The 23,727-nt window shown below is 42.5% G+C and overlaps 1 protein-coding gene and 1 long non-coding RNA gene across 2 annotated transcripts in view; one reads left to right on the top strand and one right to left on the bottom strand.

Moving 5' to 3' along the window:
- The window catches only part of CPM (carboxypeptidase M), an 89,442-nt gene that overhangs the window by 48,951 nt on the left and 16,764 nt on the right, over window positions 1-23,727 (bottom strand). The window lies entirely within an intron of this gene.
- On the top strand, window positions 9,730-22,849 carry LOC136324652 (uncharacterized). Its single transcript, XR_010729125.1, has 2 exons — window positions 9,730-10,040; window positions 22,413-22,849. It is a non-coding gene; the product is annotated as an uncharacterized lncRNA (long non-coding RNA).

The raw sequence follows: 23,727 nt of genomic DNA, 5'->3' as shown, positions 1-23,727 counted from the left end.
AAGAGAGAGACAGAGACAAAGGAGAGGGGGAAGGGTGGAGAAGCAGATGGGAGCTTCTCCTGTGTGCCCTGGTTAGGAATCGAACCGGGGACATCCACACGCTGGGCCAACGATCTACCGCTGAGCCAACCAGCCAGGGCCGGTACTAACACTTTTAAATACCTGAAGGAGTAGATGTTAGGTTCTGTTGTATTTCTTCCTGAACAAGTGGAGAACTTTGGGGACTGGGAATTCTTCTGATTGCTCAAGGACATTGCCTTTTTTAATTGAGAAAACAGAAAGAAGAAATCTGAAGATACATTGAGTTAGAATACATTCTTCTTCTTTCTGTTTTGATTCCAAGACAATCAAGACTCCCAGAGAAGCTGGGAGATTCGTCTCATTAGACAGCAGCCATCAACCAGAACAGATTCCAGGCAAGGCCTCTGCTTCCCTCCATTTGCCAGCGCTACCGCCGCCTCTCCTCCCCCTCTGTTCCCAGGTCAGAGGCTGATGAGTCTGTTCCCCTTCCTCTGAAATTTTTAATTTTTAAGCTATAAATTATAAAATCATAAGATGTTTTTAGAAATGGAGTTCTAAAGACCAGCCATAATTCTCCTGCCCCAACCATCATACTTTCCCTATGTTCCCTTCTAGTCTTTTTTTCATAGAGAGGCAGGAAACTTGTTTTCAATCCCCCAAGTGGAAACCTCTAGAGGCCTCATACTATAAAAAGCTGAGAACGTCTCCTTTTGGTCCCTCGGGAGAGAAGTCAAACATAATCAGGTCATCTCATCTAAAAGTACAAAAAGTACTTAAGAGGGATTTTTAAAATGTTATTTTAAAAGATATGATAATTACAGCTAACACTATACATGTATCGCCCATCCTAGGGTTCTCTTTTATGGTCGGTCGGGGGCATTCTGGTTCAGTGTTGAGGTTTTGCTTCCTTCTTCCCAGTTGGTGTTGTTATTTCTGATGGGTTCTTGCAGGTGTCACATGGCTATAAATAATTTCTGACAAGGCCAATTCAGATCCACTTGACCCAAAGAAAAGACAGATTTGTTGGAGGCATGCTTATTCTTATGGCCTATTTATATGCTACCATAAGGACTCACCTTTTAGGGGCAAGAAATAATGGTGATTAATTTTCCAGTGTTCTCATAGGATGCTTTTGAAAATAAAACTTTTTCTTTCTATCATCCTAAGATGATATCTGAGTTTGTGCCCTGAAAGGCTTTCATTTGAAAGTAAACCAAGCCAGAGCCCAGACAGAAGGATGCTTATTAGTTCCTGATAACAGGAGAAGCCTGACATTGTCAAAATGAAGTTTCTTCAAGAACTAAACTCAAAGGTAGACTTCTCATTGATATCACTGTTATGAGATTTAAATGGCTCAGTAGTTTAGTAAGGACATCAAAACCAGTATTTCAGCAGCACATCATCTGCCTCAAAACAGCATCTAAGATTTCTTAAAAGATATGCGGAATCCTTTAGCGGCACCTCGTGCAGGTCCCAGAATCAAGCTGCCAGGGTTTAAACCCCTAGCCATGTGGTGTTGGGCAGGTTGCGTGACCTCTCTGAGTGAACTGGTTTCCCCATCTGTGTTATATAATTCATTTTACCTGTACATTATCGGGTCGCTATCTGGTTTAATCCTCATAGTTCTTACAAACAGTGTTTGTTTGAAGGCTTCAGTGCACACAATTGGCTGATGACAAACTACAGGTTCTAGCAGATGACATGGTATTAGAGCAGTTAAAGAAAAAATTCAAATATAAACAGTTTCCATTAACTATAGACAGAGGCCCGATGCCAGCAGCCCGCAGAAATGTGTATTCCAGAGCGTCTGCAGACCAGTTCCCACAGACCAGACACACGGGAGGTTTTTTTAAAAACTGAAGTGTGGATTCAGGAAGCGGAAGGGGCTACCTTGAGAGAACATGTCCTTTAAAATCTATTAGCACAGCCTGACGAGGCGGTGGCGCAGTAGCTAGTGCGTTGGACTGGGATGCCGAGGACCCAGGTTCGAGACCCCGAGGTCGCCAGCTTGAGCGCAGGCTCATCTGGCTTGAGCAAAATAAAAAATTCTCACCAGCTTGGACCCAAGGTTGCTGGCTCAAGCAAGGGGTTACTCGGTCTGCTGAAGGCCCGCAGTCAAGGCACATATGAGAAAGCAAATCAATGAACAACTAAGATGTCGCAATGAAAAACTGATGATTGATGCTTCTCATCTCTCTCCATTCCTGTCTGTCTGTCCCTATCTATCCCTCTCTCTGACTCTCTCTGTCCCTGTAAATAAAAATAAAATAAAATTTAAAAAAATTAAAAAAATATTAAAAAAAAATCTATTAGCACAAAAACTGTCACCAACATTCATACCACCAGACATCAGGTGCATTTACTTTTTTAAAAATTTTATTTATTTTTTTAAGACTTTATTTATTCCATTTTTAGAGAGGAAAGAGAGAGAGAGAGAGAGAGAGAGAGGAGGAGCAGGAAGCATCAACTCCTATATGTGCCTTGACCAGGCAAGCCCAGGGTTTCGAATTGGCAACCTCAGGGTTCCAGGTTGATGCTTTATCCCATTGCACCACCACAGGTCAGGCTGCATTTACTTTTTTAAGTCCAAGGACTAAATCTCATTCAGAATTCCCAGGACAAAATGCCCGAGGATTGTGCTGGGCCTGGAAGCAGATCTACCTGGGCTAATTGTGCTGAAAGAGGAACCATAAACATGTCTTTCGCAACGTCCTCCTACACGGTCTGTTGGCCAAAGTAGTTGACGCCGTCACATAGTTTAACTACATCTCCAGGCTTACCCATGTTAAGATTTCCAGTCCGGCCCTGCAGTGGAGAGATTTCAACTCATTACTGTAAGAGGGCAACCTGGGAACTTGTCAATGAGGAATTCATTCACTAGGAACCAGTCAACGACACAAAACTGGTGCAACATGAATCAGCCAATGAAAACAAAAGGCAGGGGGACTGTCCCACATTATGAGACAAAAGCGACATAACACTATATGCAATGTGTTCCCAATCCCTGATTGGTTTCTAAGAGGAAGAATGTTATGAAAGGCATTTTTGGAACCACTGGAGGACTTTAAAAATGGAGTATACTGTTTATTGAATGATCATTATTTTTCTTAGTTTAATAATGGTGGGTTGTGGTGAGGTAGGAAGAAGTCATTTTTAGGTGGTGCACACTGAAGTATTTAGTAAATAAATCATGCTATTTAGCATTTCTTATAGTTCAGCAAAATCTTCTTGAGAGAGAAAGCAAGTGTGGCAAAATATCAAGAACATGGATCTACATTGAGGAGCCACTGAGCCATTTCACCCGCAGGTGTTGTAAAGTACCAAAGGCTACAGAATTAATATTAATATTTTAGGAGGCTTGGAGAACATTTTATTAATTTGGGTTAAGGTGTGCAGAGAAATTGTGAGAGTAGTCTCTGTACTGTGTGGTTGGCATAACCAGGATGGCCCTTGGCATTGTATTGTAAATGCAAAGGGGAGGAAAACATGGATTCCCAGACATTCCACCACACCTGTGGGGAAAGGGGTGAATGGCTAGCCAGGTGCAGGAAGAGAAAAGCCAAAATAAACCTTTTCTTATAGCAATGAGCCATTTGCAGGTATTTGTCCCCACCGAAACTACCTCTCCTATGTAAATGCATGTGTGACTCTGGACAGAGAGATAGCAGATAAACACTAGATAATATAGGAAAGCCTTTAATATGTAAAGAGACATCTTTCTACCATTGTGTTGACTTGTAAATTTTGTTTTCTCCAAAATGATGTATGGTTTGCAAATTGAACGTGGTCCTATCATGTTAAAGGACATATGACTATAACTAATAGCGGTAAGGGGCTCCTAATTGCAATTTTTGCTTCTGTACTTCCCACTTACAAAACTGTAAAAACTAAGTAGAACAAAGGGCCGGTGCGCGCTTTCCTTCAGAATTCTGTCAGAGTTCCCACCGCTTGGCCAAGCTAGACAATAAAGCTTTGATGTGTAAACGATGGACCTTGTTCCTGTCTTCTATATTTCGGGTCCCTCCGAATTTGGATTAACATACATGAAGACTGTGTATTTATTCTACTAATTTTTACAACTTTTCTATAGATTTGAATTTTTTTTGAATAAAAAGCTGGGGGTAGAGAGGTTTAAAGAAGGGCAAGGTAAAAAATCACAGCCTAATCCACTGGCTTCTGGCTTTGCAGCTTGTAAAGGCTAGATGCAGGATCAAGAGAGATCAGAGTTGATCTCCTGGAATGAAAGGTGAAGCCAAGAGGAGGGAATGGAGTCCCCACAGTGAGAAAGAAATTCACAGGTTGCTTCTTCTCTTTGAAAACACGGAATTATACTAGGAAAGGGGTTAAGAAATTACTAGGCAAAGTGTCTAAAACAAAGGCACCTTAGCTGATTAAATCTTCATATGTGTGTGTTAAGTGAGAGGAGGGGAGACAGAGAGACAGACTCCCTATTGTGTGTCCCAATCGGGATCTACCTGGTTGGCAACCCCTGTCTGGGGCTGCCGTTTGAACCAACTGATCTATCCTCAGTGCCCGGAGCTAATGCTCCAAACAATTGAGCCACTGGCTGTGAAACAAGAAGAGAGAGAGAAGGAGGAACGGGAAGAGGAGCAGATGGTCACTTCTCTTGTGTGCCCTGACTGGGGATCGAACCTGGGACGTCCTCACACTGGGTGAATGTTCTATCCCCTACACCAAGCGGCCAGGGCAATCTTCTTATATGTCGAGAGAAAAATCATCTTCATGCAAATGTGAATTTTGACTAAAGGATAGACACTTTTTATTTTTCTACCACAAGAAAAATATTTCAAAAGTATTTTGAGCCTGACCGGGCAGTGGCGCAGTGGATAGAGCGTCGGACTGGGATGTGGAGGACCCAGGTTGGAGACCCCGAGGTCACCAGCTTGAGTGAGGGCTCATTTGGTTTGAGCAAAAGCTCACCAGCTTGAGCCCAAGGTCGCTGGCTCGAGCAAGGGGTTACTCGGTCTGCTGAAGGCCCACGGTCGAGGCACATATGAGAAAGCAATCAATGAACAACTAAGGTGTTGTAACGCGCAACAAAAAACTAATGATTGATGCTTCTCATCTCTCTGTTCTTGTCTGTCTGTCCCTGTCTATCCCTCTCTCTGACTTTCTCTCTGTCTCTGTAAAAAAAAAAAAAAAAAAAGAAAAGTATTTTGAAATTATATAATTGATGTGATCACTGAGCATTCTAGTTGCTAAAATCATTAATCTAGCAAAGTCCAAGCCATTAATATAGGACAAAACTAAGGAATCAGTAAAGCGTGAGTGCTAGGCAATTTAATCATGACTTCCATCTCAAGATTGGACTTTGGGTCCGAGAAAGAGGAGTGTAAATGGTTGAAATGGTTCTCTCTCCGTCAATTAGATAACCACTCCCCTTTGGACTTCGGTTGGAACAGATCAGTTAAGACCATTACAGGAGCTGGGGGTCAGGGGAGGTGAGGCAGGATCAGTGGCTACTAAGAAGGAGAGTATGAGAAAGAAGGACCTGAACATCACCCAACCTGCGAACAAGAACTCAGGAGAAGCCTTGCTTCAGCCAGTGGACATCAATGAAGGACCATATGTCTGTGGCATTGAAGGAGTCTTTCAATTTATCCCTCAACAATGTCATGGCCTGTATTTGTTGTCAACAAACTTAAGAAGCTATCTGATAATTAATCAGCCTCCTGCAAGGGAGTGAGTGGTAAACATGAGATTTACTTCATTTCTTTTTATGTTCATTTTTAATATAGCGAAGAATATAAGCATACTTTGATGCTATGCCCCTAGATCATTTAAACCATGAACTGGTGCTAATAAATTCTGTAACAAGGTAGCATGTTAAATTTGCTGCATCTATTGTTGCCAAGTCAATACAAATATATTTACTGAAAAAAACAACAACAGAAGAACCACTGCCTATACATTCATACCATTGCAACACCATACTTTCAGAAATACCAACAGATTTCTCAAGCTTACAAAGCAATCGGCAATGAGGCTTTCAGCAGATGCATTAGAAGTGATCACTCACTGAGGAGCATTACAGGGTGAGCTGCTTTAGTAGCAATTTCTATTGATTTGGGACTTTTCCAGCATTTCACTGAGAATATGATTATTAGCATTATGAAGGGGGTAGCATATTTAAATGATGTCATAATCATTTAAATGATGAAGACTAAAAAAAAAAGAGATTTCAGGAAATCATATCTGCTTAAAATGCTGACATTTTACATAATTTCCAAAGTATTTTCATATACTTCTAGTTATTTAAACTTTTTTTTTTTTTTTTGGTGAAAGAGACAGACAGAGAGAGGGACAGCTAGAAACAGACAAACAGGAAGGGAGAGAGATGAGAAGCATCAATTCTTTGTTGTGGCACCTTAGTTATTAGTTGATTGCTTTCTCATATGTGCGTTGACCAGGGGGCTACAGCAGAGTGAGTGACCCCTTGCTCAAGTAAGCTACCTTGGACTCAAGCCAGCGACCTTGGGCTTCAAGCCAGTGACCCTGCGCTCAAGCTGGTGAGCCTGCACTTAAGTCAAATGAGCCCACACTCAAGCTGGTGACCTTGGGGTTTTGAACCTGAGTCCCAGTCCGACGCTCTATCCACTGCGCCACTGCCTGGTCAGGCCATGTTATTTAATCTTTAAGAGAAACCCTTTGAGCCTGACCGATCGTGGCACAGTGTATAGAGCACTGACCCAGAACACACTGAGGTTGCCAGTTCAAAATCCCAAGGTTGCCAGCCTGAGCAAGAGGTCGCTGGCTCAGCTTCAGCCTGAGGTCTGATTCATGGTCAAGGCATGTACAAGAAGCAATCAATGCACACTAAAGTGAAATAACTTTGAGTTGATGCTTCTCCCCCTATCTCTCTGTTAAAGAGAGAGAGAGATAGAGAGAGAGAAAGAGAGTAAGAGAGACAGAGAGGCAAAACCCTATGAGATAGATAAGAAAGGATTATCATCATCATTTTACAGATGAGAAAATAGGCTCAGTTACCCTGGGCTTTGAACCAGTTTTTGTTTGTTTTACTCTGTTTGTTCCATATTACTCTAATGTAAGACAGAACTTCCTCTGCAATCACTTTAGGTGCAAAAGATATTTACCTTTCTGAGAATAAAGAACTTGAGGCATCTTTAACTCTCAAAACAAAGCACGAGTTTCAGCTCCAATGTCCCTCTCCCCACCCAGCAAGAGCAACTCTTAGTAAGTCACTTCTCCAATAGTGGCGTTAGACTCATCAATGAGAAGATGCTTTCTGGAATGTCATCTGTTTACTTTCTTTTGTGTCTATTAGAGCTCTGAGACACTAACTAGTTACCATTTAAAGCCAATGTTATCTGCAAAATAGGCCTGTCCACATATAGACAAAAAACAGAAAAACAAACAGCATTTAGCTTGGAAGTCACTAAGTTTCCCAACTGTTTTTCTGGCTGGGAATTTACAATTGATTGATCGTAAATCTTTCCTGAGCCAAAGACCACAGTGCCATCTTGCACCACCAACTACAGCTTTTGCTCAGTCTGTCTAATGGAGCAACACTAAATGTTCAGGCTCTGGACTGTCTGCCAGAGCAGATCCAAGGTCACATGGGCGGCTGCCAATGAACATTTCAAGGTCAAAAAAATCCCAACTCTTCAGTTCATCAAACTGTATAATTAGTTTCATCCCACATTAGTTCCCACCTGAAAATATGGGTTAAGAAATGCTCATTTCTGAAGCAGCAGGAGGAAGGGAGGCTGTTAATAAGCCACCTGAGTTTACTCACCCATTAAAGCACATCTTATCTTGATCTTTGTTAGTCTGTATAAATTTAATCAATGATTTATGTGCTGCCAATTTCACAAGGGATATGAGGCAGCTTGGTGACATAGCACATTGTTCACTGGCAAACTATTCTCAAGAAAGAGTAGGCCAGATGCCTAGAATTGATTTCACACACACAAATGTGTGATGGAAGTCAGGCCTCTGGAGAGGCACCTGTGTGTTTCCAGGGCTGTGACACAGGAACCTGAGTGGAAATCCCAAATAAATATAAGAAGCCATTCCACAGATGCTTTTTGACTCTATGAGGCACTTTCTCACGACGGGCTGAGGTAGCCCTGGTTTGTCCCACAGCAACGGGTCTGCACCCACCATTCGCAGCACGTGGCGTCCACCCTTTATCCTTTCTGATCACGGGCCGCTGTTGACCTCAACTGAGTTTAAGAAATTTGTAGACGGGGACCTCATTCACACGCTCACCTATTTCGCTTCATTATATTCAAATGGTTGGGCTGAAAGGATGAGGCAGATTCTTAAGAGAGGATGGGCAACACGATTTGCCAACGTTTTCTCATTGCTCAACAAGTCAGCAATACTCAGCCAAAGAATTACTAATAGGGCAATACCTTGAGACATGCCCAGCCATCACTGAGAATTAGATGTGCCCTTACAGGCCAATGATAAAGTATGGTTCAAGCCGCCTGCTACATTTAACACACATGTAAGTTGGCAAGAAATGATATGACAAAGGCCCAGTGGAAAAGCTGGGGAGGAGCAGTTTTAACCACGGCTTTTGCATTTGGGTGGAAGGGGAAGAAGAGGCAGTAGAGGATGTGGATGGTGACACAGTCCCACGCGGTGACTTCTAGCTAATGCAGATAAACACTGGGAGGATAGAGCCACACCTGGAATTCATCTTCTTTCCATTAAAATTCAGGAAGCTTTTAAAATTCCTCTCATATAGGCACCAGAGGGATTCAGAGAAATCGTGCTGTAGGCATTTTACATAATATTTTTGCATTTTTTTTCTCACATAAGATATATCTTATAGTGTGAGTTCAATCATTTTCAAAAAATCTTTTGCTCAGCTTTTGTAGTCCTGCTAACGACAGAGTTAAGCTGATCAACAGCTGAGTAGGTCAAGTAGTATCTCACGCTTTTCTTTCTCTTTTTCTCTTTCTCTTTCTCTTTCTTTCTTTCTTTCTTTCTTTGTTTCTTTGTTTCTTTCTTTCTTTTTTTCTTCCTTCCTTCCTTCCTTCCTTCCTTCCTTCCTTCCTTCCTTCCTTCCTTCCTTCCTCCTTTCCTTTCCTTTCCTTTCCTTTCCTTTCCTTTCCTTTCCTTTCCTTTCCTTTCCTTTCCTTTCCTTTCCTTTCCTTTCCTTTCCTTTCCTTTCCTTTCCTTTCCTTTCCTTTCCTTCTTTCAGAGAGAGAAGAAGAGATGGGGGGGGGGAGAGACAAGCATCAACTCACTGTTTCACTGAGTTGTGCCATTGATTGCTTCTCATATGTGCCTTGATGGGCCTCGAACTGGCACCCTCGGGATGGGAGACCAGGGCTCAAGCCAGCAGCCACAGCACTCTGGGATGACACTGTCTACTGTGCCCGGCCAGGGATTGCTGTGTTTCTTACAAGCATATCTCTGACTACCTGCAGCAGAATTATCTTAGGTATCTGTTACAACTACAAACTCTTGGGCTCTGCCAAGAGTGAGAATCTTTAGATGTGAGTTCAGGAGTTGGAACTTTTCACAATACTTCAGCTAATTACAGAATACACCATTAAAACAACAACAACTCTGTAGGGAAACAATATGCATATAGAAAACCGTACATTGCACAGCTCACTGTGGATTTCACAAAGTGAATATGCAGTTGTGTAGCCAGCACCCTAGAAGCACCTTTGTACCTACTTCCAGGCACTGCCCCCTATTGTGGTTTCATTTACAACACTGTGTAGATGTAAATCATTTATTCTCAGGGCCATGTAGTATTCTCTCATGTGATACAAACCAGACTGAGGCCACTGTCCCAGAAGGAAGCATAAACAGAGCCACCCCTGCACGGGTATGCCCCCCTTACGTCACAAGGCAATCTCCTCCATGCTCACCACAAGGTCAGACTTGGCCGGGACCTCAGAACTCACTGTAACTGAGTCAGGGCTGCTCTGGAGTCGGACCCGCAGAGCAGCAGCTGTTTTTCACCTTGACGGAGGTTCCTTCTAGGATGGCCTGATAACCCCAGAGGCAGTGTGAGTAGCTTTTCCTGAAACGGGGTTTTCAGCTCTGCCTCATGAGGGCTCATCGGAGTAGAATTTTTCCTGCCTGCTGCATTTGCTGAAATAGCCAATTTAGAGGCATTTGCATAATGGTCGTGCTTACCTGGAGCCAGACTACTTAGGTACAAATTGTAATTCTGCTACTTCTAAGGTGGCCCTGGGTCCCCTGTTGAACTCTATGGAGTCTCAGTTTCCTTTTGAGTAAAATAAGGCTATCATTTATACCTCAATAAAACTTGAAAAAAGGCAAAAAAAAAAAAAAAAAAAAAAAAATAAGGCTATGACTGAGCCTCCTGGGGTTGTTCTAGGGAATAAATGAGCTAATATTCACTGAGAACTTAGAACAGGGTCTGGCACAGGGCAAGCAGGCAAATGTGTCTGATAGGTGAATTGGTATTTCTAAACTTATCGGTGCAACACGTACACCAGGGGATCGTATGGGTCTCATGCCGGAGGAGGAAAGGTCCTGAGATAATTCTGAGTAGATTAGTCCAGACTGCTTCCCACCACACCCCCTTTAAAGAATTATATCTGCCGAAGGTTTGTTCCTTTGTTACCCATACTTCTGCCACACAACATTCTTTTTCTCAAATCTAAGAGGTGTTAATTAACGTGCCTACATGCTTTAGTAGTGCACTTTTATTAACCTCTGGTAGCCAGAATTAATGGGAATCAAGTCAATCATTAATCCAGGGTTGGGTTATTTGTAAACAGGGTGTTATCCCAAACTCAATTTTGCCCCAGATGATGGATTAACAATTCTGTTACAACTAGAAATGCCACAGAATCCAACCTCTGATTCATGTTAGCTTGTTTTCTGAAGCTGTGACATTTTGTATATTTGAGATGTTTCATGTGTTTTCTGAGCTGCTATAGCAACCAGGACACAAGGTCAGCTGCGGGCTCATCTTTCTGTCTCTGTCCCTATCTCGATTCTTTAGGACTCAAATCTATTCCATGGGCCCACAGCCTTCCTTCCCCATCATTTTACCTTTTCTCCCCTGGACATTCACTCTGAAAGTGTCATTTCAAAATCTTTGTAGCTCTTTCTGCTTACAGAAAGTATACATGCTTTTAAATAATTTAAACATTCAAAAATATATACTGTTGCCTGCCCTGTGGTGGTGCAGTGGATAAAGCATCGACCTGGAATGCTGAGGTCACCACCCCTGGGCTTGCCTTGGTCAAGGCACACATGAGAAGCAACTACTATAGGGGCTGAGGCTTCCTGCTTCTTCCCCCACCTTTCTCTCTCTCTCTCTTTCCTCTCCCTAAAAAAAAAAAAAAAATCAATAAATAAAATCTTTATATATATTTTTTTTCTTTTTCTTTTTTTTTCTGTAGAATGTGAAATCTATCCACACACTACTCCACTCACAAAAATAGATTCCAGATGGATTCAGGTGCTAAATATAAAAAACTAAAACTATAAAAAATTTTGAAAAAAGTATAGACTATATTTATGACCTTGGGGTAAAGTAGGCCTTTTTAAATGAGACATAAAACTTAAAAAGCATAAATAAAAAGATTGATGAATATGACCTCATAAAAGTTGAAAACTTCAGTGAGATAAAAGATATGGAAAATAAAGTTTAAAAGACAAGCCACAGAATGGGTGAAAATATTTGCCACATACATAATAAAGAATATCTAAGAAGGCCTATGAATTAGAAAAACAGGCCAAGGGCATGAGGAAGTATAAATGGCCAACAAGCCCTGCTTGCATGTCAGTTCCACAAGGGTAAGTGTGTGTGTCCGTTCACTGCACCTACACCATTCAGAGTGTACAGAAGGTGAAATAAATGTAAAAACATGTCAATTCTGATTTTTGATCATGCAAAGAATTTCAAATGGAGATTTTTTTTTTCACTCATTGGATTGGAAAAAATGTACAGTGTTGTTAGGCTATGGGGAACGTACACACCTGTGTGGTGTTGGGAGTGAGACAGTACACTTTATTGAAGGGCAATTAGTTGGTATCTACCAGGTACAAAACTGCACGTGCCCTTTGACTTAGCAATGTTTACCTTGGAAAATGACTGCGCTCACGTGCTTGTTCAAGGGCATGGATCGCAGCATTGCTGGAAATACCTGAAATTTTAAATGTCCTAAATACTGACTAATATAAACGTGATTAAATAAGCTATAATAAAATCAAACTGGGAATAGTGCAAAGCAGTTAAAAAACAGTGAGGTATGGCAATGTCTACCAACCTCTAACACAGAGAGAAAAAGGCAAGTTCATGACAATATGTAGTAGTGATACCTATAGTATAAAATGAAACTGCATTCATATGCATATATGTAAATGCATTGAAAAATGTTTGGATATGAACTTTTTTTCCTTCACAATATATTCTGGATATTTCCCATGTCAAAACATAAAAATCCACTTTGCTTTTCTAGCCTGGCACATGGAGGTGCAGTGGATAGAGCACTGATAGGAACTCTGAGGTCACTGATTCAAAACCCTGGGCTTCCTTGGTCAAGGCACATACGACAAGCAAGCAATGAACAACTAAACTTCTATACTTTTTGCTCCCTTACCCCCCTCTCCTCTCTCTGTAAAATCAATAAATAAAATATTTTTTAAAAATCTACCTCATTCTTTTAGAAAGGTATAAAGTTCCATTGGCTGGGTATGACATAATCTAATCAAACCTCTATTGATGACTTTTTAAAACAGCTTTATTGAGATATAATTCACATACTATACAATTTACCCATAATTCAGTGGTTTTAGTATGTTACGTTAGTTTTAAAATACAAAAAATTGTCATTTTAACCATTTAAAATATACAATTCAATGGCATTAATTAGATGATCCTCATTTTCATTTCTTACTATTATAAATAATGCTCTAAATCTACATCCTCATATACAGTGTTTCCGTAATGTCATGGTGCACTTTTACCGGTCACAGGAAAGCAACAAAAGACGACAGAAATGTGAAATCTGCACCAAACAAAAGGAAAACCCTCCCAGTTTCTGTAGGATGATTGGCAGCATGTGCGCATGCGCAGATGATGATGTAACATCGTGTATACAGCGGAGCAGCCCACGGCCATGCCAGTTGACATGTGGATGGTACAGAGGAAAGTTCAGTGTGTTCTGTGGCTCGCTAAATTAGAATCCGTGACCAAAGTGCAACGTGAATATCGGCGCATTTATAACGAAGCGACACCACATAGGAATAACATTACTCGGTGGGATAAGCAGTTGAAGGAAACCGGCAGTTTGGTGGAGAAACCTCGTTCTGGTAGGCCATCAGTCAGTGACGAGTCTGTAGAGGCTATACGGGATAGCTACCTAAGGAGCCCTAAAAAATCTGTGCGTGAGCCCACATCGAACTGCACTGAATAGGTATGAAACTGGGAGAGTTTTCCTTTTATTTGGTGCAGATTTCACATTTCTATCTTATTTTGTTGCTTTCCTGTGACTGGTCAAAAGTGCACCATGACTTTATAGACACACTGTATACTTTGTACAACTGTATTTCTCTATAAGATAGAAAATTCTCATCTGCTGAGGGCCAGTAATAAACAGCCATAAGAACAATTATGGGCTGGTGTTTTTCCTAAGATTACTACATTATCACTAAACATGATTTAAAAATCTCTTAAAAAGATAGGGGATTTTCCAAGGCAACTGCAAAAGTGCACTTGCTTTTCTAAGTTCATTCACATTGTCAAATATATACGTAAAAACAAGCCAACAAAAGCAAAAGATGATTTTTTACCCAGTATCTGAGTAAACATATACTAGACTCCAATGGAGTCAGTTTTCTGGTATCTGACAGCTTATTCTGAGTCTTTTTGCCAACCATACCACAAGCAGCTGGACCCTACCGAGAGAGACACAGCCTTAATATTAGATCTGATTTCCTAGTCTGAACTTCACAGTCTCATTAGAGGGTGAACTTTGGCAATTCACTTCATCCTGTGGCCTCATATTCCTCTTCTGAAAGATTGAGGGTCTAGCGGCCCGATGCTATAACCTGTATGGTCCAGGTCAGCAGGGGCGCCAACAGGAATGAGGTCAGCCTACATCTGCAGGTGTGGTGGGGGTAGGAGCCAAACTCTGCAGACTGGGAGTTCAGGTCTGAATCTGCCAGCTACCTGCTTTATGGCTCCAGGCAAGTTTCATAACTACCAGCAAGTCAGTCTCTAAAGTTGTCTGTTGGTACTTATCTTACAAGACATTGTGAAATTCAATGAGATAAAGCACAAATCTTGCCTCTCTGGTGCCTGACACCAAACATGCCTTCAATAAACGGTGGCTTCAAGTATTTTAAAAACCAAAGTGTGTCAGTGCCACATTTCCAAGTTGCTAACTACCCTAATTTCTGTAACAGCAGTAATAGTAGCATAGACTTCTATAGCCTTTATTATGTGCTGACCACATTTTGAGCATTTACATCTATTAATTTATTTAATCCTCTCATCAACCTATAAAGTAAATACTATTATTTCCATTTTACAAAAGAAGAAAATAGGTACATAGAGGGTAAGAAACTGGTCCAAGAAAAGTTACTAAATAGCAAAACCAGGATCTGAATCCAGGTAATCTGTATTCTACAAAGTCTGTGTTCTTAAAACCATTATTAAACTGTTATATTATTGTTTCACAAATATCTGTGTACTTGTGGGTGTGGGTAAAAACTAAGATTACTTTGCTAAACCATCTAGCTTTAAATTGACTGCCAGATGATAACTTGTTTTAAAGATGGCCACATGAAAAGAACAAATTAAGAAGAGGCATTATTACACTTCTATTTGTCACTTATGACCTCTGTGATCATCACACTTTGTGTGTGTGTGTGTGTGTGTGTGAGAGAGAGAGAGAGACAGACAAACAGACAGACAGGGACAGACAGGCAGGAAGGGAGAAAGATGAGAAGCATCAATTCTTGGTTGAGGCACCTTAGTTGTTCACTGATTGCTTTCTCACATGTGCCTTGATTGAGTGGCTCCAGCAGAGCCAATGACCTCCTGTTCTAGCCAGTGACATTTGGGCTTGAGTAAGTGACCATGGGGTCATGTCTATGATCCTAGCTCAAGCCAGCGACCCTGCTTTCAAGCCAGATGAGCCCGTATTCAAGCCGGTGACCTTAGAATTTTGAACCTGGGTCCTCAGCATCCCAGGTCAACGCTCTATCCACTGCGCCCCGCCTGGTTAGGCTCATACTGTGATTCTTATGAACATAAAATGTTTTGGAATTCAAATGCTTGGAGAGTTACCATCTCTCCAATAATGGGCAGCACTTTGGTCCATTACGTGACTCTATTTCCCTAAAGTTTCCACCTCATAATTGAATGGTTTGTCACTAGACCACATGCACCATCATACCACTTATAACTCAGGGGGATCCTTGGTTTATGACAGTCTTGACATACAATGTTTCGAGTTTACAACTCTCACTCCCATAAGAACTTTAAAAAGTTGAGATGTGAGTGTTTTGGCTTATGATGTTAGCATCGTAGTTAATGGACTACGTGAGCAAATTAGTTTGGTTGCACACAGCAGAAGAATACGCAGTAAGTAACACGTACAGTACAGTACAGTATATTTATGTCCTTTTCCTTTTTCTGTGGCTAAGTTGTATTTTTATGTTCTAGATTATGATTTTACAACTGTGTTAGGAGGGGTAAGTGACTTAGGGTATGTTTCAACTTACACCAAAATTTGGGTTATGTCACTGTCGTAGGAACGGAACTGTCATAACCCAAGGACCCCTGTATGTCCCTGAGAGGAAATACAGTTTGGACTGCTGATGAATGGAGCATGCTCTGTGTTTGGCAGCCTGGGATTCTGTTAATTTACCCAATTAAAGATTATTTTGTTTTCTCTCTTTAATTCATTTCTCGCTCCATCTCTAGCATGCAGGGAGAAGCTTTTCCCCCACTAGCAAGTGGGATGCCCCCTGCTAGCAAGGAATGACAGTTAGGTGATAACCCTACTGTCTCATTCGCAGGATACACAGGCACTGAGGCTGGTCGGCATACTTCAATGTCCCTCTACTGCACCACCATCTTCTCTCCCCAGACATTAAGGATGCTGACTGGACTCTGTCGTATCAATTGGGTGGCTGGTTGTCTTATGCATAATCTTCCCTTGGGGGTTCTGCAGCCTTACCATGCAAGGTCTCTCAGTCTGTGCTCATTGGAAAACCCAAAGTTCCTGATGGCTAGATTCTGTCTCCTACTCTCTAGTTCACCTTGTCGATCAACAGAGCCTGTATAAGCAGGATCTCAGTTGTGAGGAGGGAGCTCCTGAGTCCAGGTAAATCAGCAGAGGCAGTGGTGTGCTTCTGGGCATTTTGAAATACTCAGAGAGGCTGTATCTGCATCAACCATAGCAAGATTGTGGGCAAGGGGAGGCTCAAGAAATCTTTTGCCTAATTCAATACAAAGGTGATCAGCCAAGATGCTCTGTTAGTTATACAAGTTCCTGTGTTTGGCTTGATATATCAAATATATTCAATATTTTCTAACAGATCCAATCTCATTTCAATCAATTTCAGAGGGCTCCGAACCTTTGTAAAGCTCACTTGTACACATCCCACTAGAATACTACGTCCCAAAGGCTGGGAGCTGATACCCCCTGGCATATGCCAGAGAGGCTGGCACACTGCCTGGCTTATGGCACATCCTCAGGCTATTCTTGCAAAGGTACCACAGTCAATGAAGTAGTTTCCATGCTACCCACCTCTGGTTGTGGAACCTTTATACAATAAAGTCTTATGTGAAAATACAATGTAAAAAGTTAAAGCTGAGAGGCTCTGGCTAAGGGAAGGGGACCCCAAGCTGCCAGTCTCCTCACCCACTGAAGTGTTCCAGGTCGCCTCGACGAAAGCCTCTAGGCTCTCGTGACCTTTTGAAACTGGAAGCACTGGGGCCTTGAACCCTCACAGGCCTGGGTTTTCATTCCCAGCTCTGCCACTTTCTAGCTAACTGGTCTTGGGCATGTCACCCTTTCCCCAGGCTTAGTTTTCCATCTATAAAACAAGGATAACGCTATCTAATTCCCTCATGTCAGGATGCAAAATGACGTGTGAAAGCAGCTAGTACATAATAAGCATTCAATACGGTGTCCAACTTTATTATTAATGCTCAAATACTCCCCTTTTTTTCCTTTTAAAACATATTTTCCCAAGAACAGAGAACAGAATGTCCTATGGAAACATAGTTCTCTTGGGGCTACAAATACTGCATTTTTAGTGGAGAGTTACGTGGGTCAAAATACTTTCCCTGTTTATCACTGTTCTTTGAACAATCTGCTAAAAACAACAACAACATGGCAACAAAGATCCTTCTAAAACTGTACTGTCCAGTGAGCACACACTAAAACCCCTTGATGCTAAGGTACGTTCGAAGTTGCCATCCGGTCTTTACTCCTGTCCACACATACCAGGCAGGCTCCATCTCCTCAGCATACGGGCTCCAGCCGCTGCCCCATCAGCACACCAGGCCCTTTGGCTCCAGTCTCTTTTTCCATTCACTCTACCTGGAATTCCTATCCCCTCACCTATCTGTCTGCCTGGCAACATTCAAAGCTTTATTCAAGTATCAGCTTCCCTGATAAGCCTTTCTCAACTTTACCAAGCCCCCCCGGAGACCAGGTCTTCCTTACAGTGCTTTTCCCGTTAAAGTGATTGTGCAGGAGGCTCTCAGCCTTAGTTCCTAAAGAGAAAGGTCCAGGTTGTGTTTTCTTTGTATCCTTCCAGAGAGATTCTCAATAAATATTTGTCGAACAAATACTATATAAATGAATTTAAAAAGCCAAATTGAGGTGAATGTACCCAAATTATCAGTTACCAAGATATAATTTTGGACCCTCCATTCTTTCATCTATAAAATCTTTTTGTTTTTAGCTCTAAAATGAGAATATAAATAACATGTCACAGAGTTTATATATATATTAGAAAGGAGAAAAATTTGTACAGGGCCTAACACGGTACCTGGCACATAATAGGTACTCAATAAACAGTAGTTGCTTTTCGTTCATTCCTTGCCTCCCTCGCTGCTCCTACTGAATAGTTTGCCTAGACCAGGGGTAGTCAACCTTTTTATACCTACCGTCCACTTTTGTATCTCAGTTAGTAGTACAATTTTCTAACCGCACAACGATTCCACAATAATGGTGATTTATAAAGTAGGGAAGTAGCCTGACCAGGCAGTGGTGCAGTGGATAGAGCACAGGACTGGGATGCGGAGGACCCAGGTTCGAGACCCTGAGGTCACGAGCTTGAGCGTGGGCTCATCTGGCTTGAGCAAAAAGCTCACCAGCTTGGACCCAAGGTCACTGGCTCGAGCAAGAGGTTACTCGGTCTGCTGAAGGCTCATGGTCAAGGCACACATAAGAAAGCAATCAATGAACCACTAAGGTGTCGCAACGGAAAACTGATGATTGATGCTTCTCATCTCTCTCCGTTTCTGTCTGTCTATCCCTCTCTCTGTCCTTGTAAAAATAAATAAATAAATAAATAAATAAATAAATAAATAAATAAAGTAGGGAAGTAACTTTACTTTATAAAATTTATAAAGCAGAGTTACAGCAAGTTAAAGCATATAATAATAATTACTTACCAATTACTTTATGTCGGATTTTCGCTAAGTTTGGCAGAATAAATCTTTATAAAACAACTTACTACAGTTAAGTCTTTTTTTTTTTTTATAAGCTGGAAATGGGGAGAGACAGTCAGACAGACTCCCGCATGCGCTCGACCGGGATCCACCTGGCATGCCCACCAGGGCGATGCTCTGCCCCTCGGGGCGTCGCTCTGCCGTGACCAGAGCCACTCCAGCACCTGGGGCAAAGGCCAAGGAGCCATCCCCAGCGCCCGGGCCATCTTTGCTCCAATGGAGCCTTGGCTGGGGGAGAGGAAGTGAGAGACAGAGAGGAAGGACAGGGGATGGAGAAGCAAATGGGCGCTTCTCCTATGTGCCCTGGCCGGGAATCGAACCCGGGTCCCCCCCACGCCAGGCCGATGCTCTACCGCTGAGCCAACCGGCAAGGGCCTTAAATCTATCTTTTTATTTATACTTTGGTTGCTCCGCTACAGCCCACAATGAAAGCTGGAACGCCCACTAGTGGGCGGTAGGGACCAGGTTGACTACCACTGGCCTAGAGCAGGGGTTGGAACTTTTTAGGCTGAGAGAGACAAGAACGCCACATATTTTAAAATGTAATTCTGTGAGAGCCATACAATATGTTTAACACTAAATACAAGTAAATGTGTGCATTTTATGTAAGACCAACACTTTTAAAGTATAATAAGTCTCTGAATTCTTTTTAATAATGTTGTTATGCTGTTGCTAACCAGTGATGAATAAAGTACTTCTTAACATTAATGCGACTTCTGGTGCTGCATGGTTTTGCTGATGGCTTTGTAGTCTGGTTGATACGTGGTGAGCTTAAACTTCATGCAGGCATTGAGACTTCCATCCATTAAACATGATCATAGGTTGGTCTTAACGTTCTTTAGATGTGAGAAAGACTGCTCACATGCATAGGTAGAGTCAAACATTGTCAGTACAGCAATACTCACACACTGCAGTGTGTGGTATGTGACGGGAAGTGCGTTCCAAGTTTTGACAATCGGCTGGTCCACGAGTTGAAGTTTTTTCATTTCTCCTCATTTGTGTTTGCTTGCCAACTCTGCTTGCTGTTGTGCAAGTCTTTCCAAATCTTCATTCAGTGACTTGAACTAATTCACCCACATGTCTGAGGCCTTCAGGTCAGCAGCTTGTAGCTCAAAATCTCTCATGAAGACCCTGGGGTTGTAACTCAGGTCGGTGCTGTCCACTGCACACTCGTGTGGATGGGTGATGAACATAAAAAGATGAGTGCGGCCTGACCAGGCAGTGGCACAGTGGATAGAGCATCAAACTGGTATGCAGAAGGACCCAGGTTTGAGACCCCGAGGTCGCCAACTTGAGCGAGGGCTCATCTGATTTGAGCAAAAGCTCACCAGCTTGGACCCAAGGTCACTGGCTCGAGAAAGGGGTTACTCGGTCTGCTGAAGGCCCGTGGTCAAGGCACATATGAGAAAGCAATCAATGAACAACTAAGGTGTCACAATGCGCAACGTAAAACTAATGATTGATGCTTCTCATCTCTCTCCGTTTCTGTCTGTCCTTGTCTATCTATCCCTCTCTCTGTCTCTGTAAAAAAAAAAAAAAAAAGATGAGTGCGCTCACGAAATTCTCCAAAGCGCACTTTGAATGACTGCAGGAGATTAGATGTGAAGCCCGCTAGCTGCTGGAGATCAAGATGTTGAGCAGGATCACTTGCTGTGCATGCATCTTTAAACTCTCCCAGCTTTTCAAAGTGTAGTAAACGACCTGTTTCAATGTCAGTAATGAAGAGTTCCAGCTTGTTTTCAAATGCAAACACTGCTTGTTGAAGGGATAAGACTGTATTTCTAACGCCTTGCATTTTCACATTGAGTTAGTTCACATGTTCAGTCATGTCCATGAGATAGTAGAACTTCAGGAGCCACTCAGTGTTAGCTAACTCAGAATGCTCAACGTTTTTCATTTCAAGAAAAGTCCGGATTTTGCTCAGACAAGCTGCGAAATGGCTTACCACCTCTCCTCTTGACAACCAACGCACATTGCTATGCAGAAGCAGACCAGGATAATTATTCCCAACTTCATCCAGCAGTGTTTTAAACTGGCGATCATTTAAAGCTCAGGCAACAATGAAGTTGACAACCCAAATGAACAGCAACATCACTTCACCAAGCTGCTCGCCACACATCTGAGCACAAAGCGCCTCCTAATGTAGGATGCAGTGAAAACTTAGGATGGGTCTCTTTTCATGTTCAGGAAGAAGTACTACGAATCCTCTGTTTTTCCCCACCATGCACAGAGCACCATCAGTACACACTGAAATAAGTTTATCCATTGGTAGATTATTTTCTTTAGCAAACTCAGTGAAAGACTTGAATAAATCCTCTCCTCTTGTTGTCTCTTTCATAGGCAAAACAGCAAGACTTTCCTCACGTAGTGTGTCACCAACAGCATACCTTGCAATCATGCTGAACTGGGATAAATGGCTTATATCTGTTGACTCATCCAAAGTGAGAGAAAAGAATGGTGCTGCATTTATGTCCTTCACTTGTGTTGCCTCAATTTGATTAGCCATCATGAAGATACGATCGTGAACAGTTCTTGCCGACAGAGGCATGTCTTTTATTTGTTTGATTATCTTGTTTTTATCCGAAAAGTCATCAAAATGTTCATTGGCAACATCAAGCATGAATGTTTTGGCATACTCCCCATCTGTGAATGGCTTTCCATTTCTCACAATTGCTAAAGCACCCGCAAAGCTAGCCAAATTCCAGTCACCTTGTTGGGTCCAAACACGGAGTTGCTGCTGACTAGCTTGCACTCTGCACAGTAGCACTTGACATTCTTTCTTCCTGCCGTCCCTCTCTGGATATTTCGATGCAAATGTAGTATGGCATGTGTCGAAGTGCTGCTTTATATTTGACCGTTTCATTGATGCAATTTTATCATTGCATATTAGACACACTGCAGAACCTGCTCTCTCCACAAAGGTGAATTCCTCTATTCATTCCTGCTGAAAAGTACAATATTCCTCATCTTTTTTTCTTTTAGCCATCTTCTTCATCAAAAGAGTTTCTGCAATTAGCTAGCTGACTACTTGATTAAAAGGAGGGAAGTTTACTTCCTGACCTCACAACAACTTGTGTATGTTACGCATTATCCAATAACAATTTGGTGTTGTCCTGGAGGACAGCTGTGATTGGCTTCAGCCACTCGCAACCATGAACATGAGTGGTAGGAAATGAATGGATTGTAATACATGAGAATGTTTTATATTTTTAATGTTATTATTATTTTTTTATTAAAGATTTGTCTGCACGCCAGATGCAGCCATCAAAAGAGCCACATCTAGCTCATGAGCCATAGGTTCCAGACCCCTGGCCTAGAGCATGAGACCAAGATTAAGTTCTCTGTCAGTGCTGCTACATAACACCTGAAAATAGAAATGATTGTATTTCATAATAACAACATTCCAAAATTATTTCTAAGTAGGAAGTATTTGCTCCTGAGGCAGAATGTGAGAAGTTAAGGGAATTCCCTGGCAAGTGGAATGGGGAAACTGAGACAGCTGAACAAACTGGGTAAGTAATTCACAGCCAGAAACAGCCGTCAGCAGTGTGGAAAGCCGCAGGTGCCCAGCAACGGGCAAAACTGCCGCCAGGCCTCATCCCCAGCGTGGCCTTTTCTCCCTTGATGTATCACTGATCCTGTGGTTTAGACCCTCTGACCTTTCTTCCCTAGAGATAACATCTACCTTGTTGTATTTCAGCTCCAGGCCCCAGAAAAGCAGCAAAACCAAGTCTGGTGATGCCAGGACCAGCTGCAATGACTAACGACCCCCTGCCCTGGCACGAACCAAACAGTAGAGACCACAACGTTGAAGGGACTCACCTGGAAAAGCTAATGAATATTTCATCGAGACCCTTCCTTAAGGCCTCCCCTAAACTCCCAGCCTTAAAAACCCTAAAACAAAGGTCCCAGCATGCCCTCTCCCTCCTGCGATTACAGCCACACCCTTCCTTCTCCCTCTCCTTCCCCCACAGGTGTGCATCTCCTAAAGAGTAAGTGTCCCCACAAGACTTGCAACCAGAAGAGCCATAGGCAGGAGCCAAAGCAGCATTGCCTAGACTTTCTCCAGTGCTTCTCCTATCCTAAGCCCTTCCTCGTTTCACCATCCCAGCTTTAATAAACGTACTCTGAAAATCACCTGGACTCGTGTTGTGAAATCTTTCCTGCATGAAGTCAAGATCCTACACATTCCCAGCCAGCCTTAGGCAGACCTGCTCAGGGCCCAGTCCCCTTTCCAGTAACATTCCCATCTTGTGCACTGAAGGTGGGAATGTAAATTTGAAGCCATTACAGAAAACAGTATGGAGCTTTCTCAAAAAAATTAACTCTAGCCCTGGCTGGTTGGCTCAGCGGTAGAGCGTCGGCCTAGCGTGCGGAGGACCCGGGTTCGATTCCCGGCCAGGGCACACAGGAGAAGCGCCCATTTGCTTCTCCACCCCTCCGCCGCGCTTTCCTCTCTGTCTCTCTCTTCCCCTCCCGCAGCCAAGGCTCCATTGGAGCAAAGATGGCCCGGGCGCTGGGGATGGCTCTGTGGCCTCTGCCTCAGGCGCTAGAGTGGCTCTGGTCGCAACATGGCGACGCCCAGGATGGGCAGAGCATCGCCCCCTGGTGGGCAGAGCGTCACCCCTGGTGGGCGTGCCGGGTGGATCCCGGTCGGGCGCATGCGGGAGTCTGTCTGACTGTCTCTCCCTGTTTCCAGCTTCAGAAAAATGGAAAAAAAAAAAAATTAAAAAAAAAAAAATTAACTCTAGACCTATCATATAATCCAGCAACCCCACTTCTGGGTATATAGCCAAAGGAAATGAAGTCACTATCTCCAAAAAATATCTGCACCCCCCCTCCCCCCCCTTGCTCACTGCAGCATTATTCACAATAGCCAAGGCATGGAAACAACCTAAGTGTTCATAGATGGATGACTGGATAAAGAAACACACACACTCTCTCATATCATTCAGCCATTAAAAAAAAAAAAAAAAAAGGAAATCCTGCCATTTGCTACAATATAGATGAAACTT

Source organism: Saccopteryx bilineata, chromosome 2 (genome assembly GCF_036850765.1).
Source record: "Saccopteryx bilineata isolate mSacBil1 chromosome 2, mSacBil1_pri_phased_curated, whole genome shotgun sequence".
Lineage (NCBI taxonomy): Eukaryota > Metazoa > Chordata > Mammalia > Chiroptera > Emballonuridae > Saccopteryx > Saccopteryx bilineata.
The sequence above is the reverse complement of the archived record's forward strand: the minus strand, read 5'-3'. Positions and strand labels throughout refer to the sequence as shown.